We start from the raw sequence: 7,537 nt of genomic DNA, 5'->3' as shown, positions 1-7,537 counted from the left end.
TATATTTCCCCCAGTCCTGGAACCTTATGGTGGGGCACACTTTCCTGCATGCTTCTCTCAATTAATATCAAATAATATTGCATCCGCCGATCACAACCTAATCAACGCAACGACTGCCACCTCAGCATGCTTCACTTCAGACTGTGTCCAGAGACTTCAGGTGTGGAATGACAACCCTTCAGCTTCATTACTCAGGTGAGACCTTTCCTTTCATAGTATTCTCTAATTCCATTCCAGGTGGTTCACTTCCTAACAAATCCCAAAACCTAGATATAGACCAGGTCCCCTGAGATAGAGCGTAAGTTCACACGTATCCATAAACTAGGGCAAAATATATACCTGAAAGCAAAAGTACACAATAGTCTGCAGTGAGTTCCCCCAACACTTCATCTGCACTATTCCAGCCTTTAGGTCCATAATTGTTCAACAATTTGTTTGGTTTTGTATGTTAACTCTCTTTTCAGCCACCAGGTTCCAGATGCCAGCATGATGCCCACCAGACTTCCCTGGACAGACAACCCCACCTGTGTCCTGGAGCTCCGCTTCCCAAGAGCCCTTCCCCACTAGGGAAGGAGAGAGACAGGTTGGGAGTATGGATCGACCTGTCAACGCCCATGTTCAGCGGGGAAGCAATTACAGAAGCCGGACCTTCCACCTTCTGCAACTCACAATGACCTTGGGTCCATACTCCCAGAGGGATAAAGAATAGGAAAGCTATCAGGGGAGGTGATGGGATATAGAGATCTGGTGGTGGGAATTGTGTGGAGTTGTACCCCCTCCTAAATAAATATTAGCAGTTAACAGAAAAAAAAAAAAAATATATATATATATATGTCGTGACTTTCCTAAAGACTCAATACAGCAGCTGTGCATCAGGACTCAGAACTAGAGACCATTCACACCTAAAAGTATGACTAGAGGTGAATAACGGCATTTTTAAAGAGATAAATCCACCCTGTGCTAGATATTTGAGTGCTTTACCCTCACCCTATATGGGATCAAAGCATAGGAACTAGAGCTCCGTGTAGCCAACTCACTATGAGAGTTGCTGCAGGTATTGACCCAACTATAGATAGCTTAACCAGAATTAAAATTTTTGTGTTCCATAAACTAATCCCTTTAGAGGTTTCTGTGGTTGTTTCCTTAGCTTACAAGGATGAGCCAGTTTTGAAAGAGTCTGGTGTTGTCACAGCTGGGCTAGACTAAGCTCAGAGGAAGGAGAATGTTTTCGAGGTTTCATTCAGTTTCTGGGAGTAGGAACAACAGCTGCCCAAGCCAACAAGGCTGATGGATTTGGGACAGAGAGGGCGGCAACCTTGAGCTTGAGCTTGAACTTGCTTGCCACCTGGGATTTTTCTCTTAAAGAACCCTCATAAGGAAACAAACAAACAAAAAAAACCCTCATAACATTTGAACCTTATTTGGATAAGACACCACATGATCCATGATAGAGATCCCTAAGTATTAAATGTTAACAGTACTTACTGGGGGTTGCAGGCAGTGGCACACCTGGTTAAATGCACACAATTATAGCGCACAGGGACCCAGGTTAAAGCCCTTGGTCCCCACATGCAGGGGAGAAGCTTCACACGTAGTAAAGAGGTGCTTCAGATGTCTCCCTGTCTCTCTCCCTCACCTCAGTTCCTCTGCCTCTATCCAATAATAATAATAATAATAACAGTACTTACCAACTAATGATTCATTATTAAGTAAAAGGGTGCATTTCAAAGCCAGTGAATTTTATTTGTTCTGTAGTGTTTTCTGACTTAGGGAAACCTCCTTAACTTTTCTAAGCCTTGGTCTCTCCATCAGTAAAGAAGAGATAATAAAGCCTGCCTCCTCCTCCTCCTTTCAACATTGTAAAAGTTAAATGAGCAAACATGCAAATACTTTTTATAAACTGCAAAGCACTATAAAATTGTAATGATCATTATCAATTAACACTCAGCTTGAAGACTTTCCTAATTAAAACCAGCCTTAAAGGTGGTGACAGTGGGAACTTGGAAGTTCTGCTTTGAGGGATATACATTTACCTGTGTTAATACATTAAAAGTCAAATAACGTTTTGCTGGTATGCCTATGAGTGAGAATACCTTTGCTTCTTTTTTTTCAAAAACATTATTTATTTCAGATCAAGACAGAGAGAAAGTGAGAGAGAAGAGGGAGACAGGGAGAGAAACACCTGGAGCACTGCTTCATTTCTTGTAAAGCTTCCCCCTTGCAGCTGTGGACTAAGGCTTGAACCTGGGTCTTGGCACACTGTAATGTGTGCACTCAACCAAGTGTACCACCACTCAGCCCCTAAACTTTTTGTCTTTTACCAGATTACTGCTCAGCTCTGGCTTATGGTGGCACTGGAGATTGAACCTGGGGCCTCAGAGCTTCAGGCACAGAAGTCTTTGACATAACCATTCTGCTCTCTCCCTAGTCCAAGGTTGGTTTGTTTGCTGTTTTTAAGGTTTATGTATTTATGGGCAGGGGTAGATAGCATAATGGTTGTGCAAACAGACTGTCATGCCTGAGGCTTTGAAGTCCCAGGTTCCCTGCCCCACTGTAAACCCCTGCCCCACTGTAAACAAGAGCTGATCAGTGCTCTGGTAAAAAACAAGGCGAAGCATACAAACAAACTAAGGCTTACTTATTTATGATAGGTTGGGGAAAGATCCAGAGCATCTTTCTGGCATAAATGATGGTAAGTACTGAACTCAAGACTTCATGCTTTCATTTTTTTAATTATCTTTATTAATTTACTTATTTGCTAGAAAAAGTCAGAAATTGACAGGGAAAGGGGAGCTAGAGGGGGAGAGAGACACCTGCAGCCCTGCTTCACCACTTGCAAAGCTTTTCCCCTGCAGGTGGGGACCTAGAGGTTGAACCTGGGTCCTTGTGCAGTGTAACATTGTGTGTCCAACCAGGTGTGTCACCACCCAGCCATGACATCATGCTTTAAGTCCAGTATTTTAGCCACTGTGCTGTCTGCTGGGCTGCCTCTTCTTCCTCTTCTCCTTCTTCTTTAAATAAAACATACACTTTTCTTTTTGCTTTCCAGGAAAAGTTGTGTGTGTATTTTTTAAGTCACTGGGCTGGGTTTTTTTTTTTTTTTTTTTTTACTATACAATTTTTCAGAGTAGATAAGACATTGTTTATTCAATTTCTGAGCACTGTAACAGAAAAGGAATCCGAATTAGTTTCACCCTCTCCAAAAGGACTCATTAATTTTTTTTTTTTTTTTTTTGCTGTATTTGATTTTTCTTATATTTGATGGGACGGGAGGAAGAGACAGAGACACCTCCAACATCAACTGCTCCTGGAGGCCATTTTCTCCATTTTGTTGCCCTTATTATTATTATTGCTATTGTTGTTGTTGTATAGGACAGAGAGAAATTGAGAGATGAGGGAAGACAGAGAGGAGGAAAGATAGACACCTCCCCCCTGCAGGTGGGGAGCTGGTGTCTCGAACTGGGACTCTTGAGCCAGTCCTTGTACTTCTCACTATGTGTGCTTAACCTGCTGTGGTGCTACTGCTTAGCCCCCACCAGGATCACACTTTCAGTAGCTGGGAAAAGTCTCATTCCTTCAGATATTACATTTTCATCTTCCACCATGGAAGGGTTTGTTGCTTGGCCTCAACTTGCACGAATACCTTCTTTGCAGAGATAAGCAAAATTTCACCATTTTCTGGTGTACCTTTATACCAAACTGATCTACCGACTTGACTACCCAGACAAGTTGACTGACAGGCAAATGTTTGTAAGTGTGCTTGTAACGGAGGGATACTGTTATGATGTGGTAATTCTGAAACCCACATCTGCAGGCCTCCAGGGCACAATTAGCATCATTTTATTTTAAAATTTTCACTCTCTACAACATTTGCCCCATGGTACTAGGGGAGAAAATAAGCACATTACAACAAATAAAATATTACAGAACAACAACTAATAGCTTAAACTAATTAAAAATGAACCCACAAAAGGGTCTCATTGCAGAACCACTGCAGAGGAGCAAAGTCCTTTAACCACTAAGATTGGGTTATATCAGAGAAGCACTTCCTAGCCAGTACAAGAGAAGTAAGAGTCTGCATAGGAAGACTGGAGGAGGAAACAGCAAACTTTATTAGTCTTACTTTTTTTTTTCTTTTTTTGCCTCCAGGGTTATTGATGGGACTCAGTACCAGCTCTACGAATCTACAGCTCCTAGAGGCTTTTTTTTTTCTTCATTTTATTGGATAGGACAGAGAGAAATTGAGGGCGGGAGGGGGAAAAGACAAAGACAGACACCTGCAGACCTGCTTCACCACTTGTGAAGTGAATTTCCGTGCAGGTGGAGAGCTGGGGGCTTGAACTAGGATCCTTGTGTGGGTCTTTGTGCTTTGTACTATGTGCACTTAACCTGGTGCGCCACCAACCGACCCAGCAAAATTTATGAGAAGTACGTTTATTTCCCAGCAGGTCCACAAAAAAGTCACTAGATTATGCGTTGAGATGTATATAGTCCACCTTTAAATCACTAACCAATTTAAAGCATTCTGTTTCAATTTCCTGCCAGTCTTAGATCTGATGTCATTGTCCTTATTTTCTCAAATAGGAAGAGAGCTATATTATTCAAAATTAACATAGGCACATAGAATGTGCCTATCCCACATAGACAAATTATAAAACTAGTCAACATATGTATAGACATCCACATCTACATGTATCTCTTTGAATTTATAGATCCTTCCATAGGTTTGGCAAAACAAGGGAACATAATTAATCTTTTTTCTTAATGTGACTGCTTTTTCTTCTTTCTTAATACTTTATTTTTTAATTAATTTATTTATTATCGGACAGAGACGGGAAAATTGAGGAGGGGAAGATACTACTTCACCACTAGTGAAGCTTTCCCCCTGCAGGTGGGGACCAGGGACTTGAACCCGGGTCATTGAACACTGTAATGTGTGCACTTAACCAGGTGTGCCACAGTCTGACCCCCATAATTAATCTATTAGGCAAAATACAAAGCCCATCTACTAAGCATTCTTAGAATAAAAGTATGCTCTAATTTTTCTTTAAGTCTCTACAAAGTTTTGCATTGCTATCAAAATATTTCTGGAAATTCGGTAATGTTTCTCCTTTTTCCCTTGCTTCTTATTTCTGGCAAGGACTAAACCCAAAATATCTTTCCTCGGGGACTATAAAATAACTGTCCCAGAGCAGCTGCCTGAGCTATAACTATTCAGAGATTTGGAACAGTTTTCCAAGGATGACCACTTGAGATTTTTGTTTGAGTTGAAAGCTCTATCTACTGAGATGTTCAAATAACAGGGGCGTGTGTTTGTGTGTTTGTGTGTGTGAATGTGCCGAGAGGGTTTATTCTTGGCAGTCTTTTTTTGCTGTTGTTGTTACCAGAGTACTGCTTAGCTCAGTGTGAGGGGTTGAACCTGAACTTGGGATCCTGGGGCAGGAAAGTCTGTTTGCATAACCAGTATGCTATCTCCCCCACCCCACCCCCTAGGTTCTCTCCTCTTTGTTCCTCACTATCTATTGTTTCCCTTCTCTTTTTCCCTTCTTGCTCTTTGCTCCACCTCTCCTCTAGGGTTCCGTTTGGCTTGGTTGGCCTGATCTGGTTTGGGTGTTTTGTTTTCACCTAAGCACAGCTGTTCAGCTCTGAGTTGCAGTGGTAGGAAGGACCGCACTTGGGAAACTCAGGATTGAAAATCTTTTTGCATAACCATTATGCTATCTCCCCACCCTCTAAGTTTTATTTTTAGATGGAAGGAAAAAATCAGCCTGTTACGGCAATGTAAGTACCAGAGAGGATCATGAATCCCACCTGGACCCAGAACTTTTGTGGCCAGGAACCTTTCTTTTGCCCCATCATTGAGAGGGAAGAAAATTCAGGAATAACTAAGGAATTCCTAAGAGGAAAGAGGGAAAAAGAAGAAAACCTAACTGTTGTAATAGGTCTACACCTATTACAACAGGGTTCTCTCTCTCCTCTCATTCCGCATGAATAAATAAATAAAATCTAAAAAAAAAAAAAAAAGAAAGAAAAAGAAATAAGTGAAGGTGGGGCCTTAGACGAGCTTGGAAGAACAGCTGCAGTTATCTTGGGCCTTTTTGCTCACTTATCGTCTTATAAATGTGTCTCACTTTACCTAAATGAAAACTTACAAATTCCTGAAAATGATGCTTTTCTTCCCAATTTCTTTGCCAAGCTGAAGTATGATGAACTAGAAACTTTTAGGGAAGAGACTCTTCAGCCTCAACAGGCCAACCACTCACTCCTTCTTATACCCACCCCTCACCTCAAAGACTCTGAAGTTGTTTTTCCGACTTTCCAAAAATTTCTCTTAGGATAATAGTACCAACACTTTAGTTTCTTTGTGCCCCAGGACTACTTCCTTCTAGTTCAGAACAAGATAAAGGGTGGGATAAGAGAGAATAAAAAAAGGCCCACCTTCAAGTATAACTGCCTGACTGGCTGAGACTGAAGGGTTTCTGCACACAGGGAAGGTGCGCTAGTTACATAGCACAGGAGGGTTTCTGCGCCTGTGCTGTGGCCACTCTGGCTAGCCGCCTTTTTACATCAGTGGTCCAGAGAGAGAGAGAGAAGAGGGGTAGGAGAGTGGGGGTTGGGGAGAAAGAGAAAAGAAACAAAAACACTTCCTTTACCCAGGCTCCTTAAGCTGAATCTCTAGGCCCAGGCTTCATGCTTTTTTAACAGCTCCCAGATGAATGTCTATTGTGCAGCAGGGTTAAGAACCACTGATTTAGATTCTGCTCCTGGATGTTATCCAACCTTGAGCTTACACCCTTCCTCCCAAATATACCCCAGGAGAGGCCTCTGCCTGTTCTCACACCAAGATTGCTGGGAGCCCGGAAATTGAATCTGGGAGCCCAGGGAATACAATTTAGATTTAGAAGGGAAGAGGGACTAAACAGAGGTAGTGCCAGGCACAAAGGAGACTGGCCTTCTCGGTGCCACCCCCCCCAACCCCACCCTCTACCCACATACACACCCAGTTCCCCTGCCTGTGAGGCCACGCGGCTGCTTGTACCTCCCCTCCTGAGGACCCAGTCCCCTTAGGACTTAGTGGGTGAGATTGGGTAAGTTTCGCTTTCAGAGCTGGCTTGGTGAGAACTTGCTAGATACTGAAGATTCGGGAACTATCTCCAGAGACCATGGAACACAATCTCTAGGCAACTTGTAAGGACAATTTAAAAATTAAGTCATGTCATGCTGAAAGGGTGAGGATACAATCACAAGTGTGATTTTACATGCTGATCAAAACTGGAAAGACACACAGCTGCTGTCATGATGCAGTGCGTTCCTGGTCAGGCGAATGTCGAGGCAAGGACTCAGCTGGCCAGGAAGGAAGAGGCCACGAAACCCCAAACCACCATGGTCCCTTCAGACCCTCCAGCTGCTCCCCACTCGGGAAAGAATGAGGAGGTGCTCTCTTGGAGCTCAGAGTTCTAATGAACCCCAGGGGGCTCAAACACCCCCCTGGTTGCTTAGGCAACTGGTAGGCATCATCCAATTCTTTTGGGCTGGT

The sequence above is a fragment of the Erinaceus europaeus genome, chromosome 18, assembly GCF_950295315.1.
Source record: "Erinaceus europaeus chromosome 18, mEriEur2.1, whole genome shotgun sequence".
In the NCBI taxonomy this organism is placed as follows: Eukaryota; Metazoa; Chordata; class Mammalia; order Eulipotyphla; family Erinaceidae; genus Erinaceus; species Erinaceus europaeus.
Note: the sequence above shows the minus strand (reverse complement) of the source record.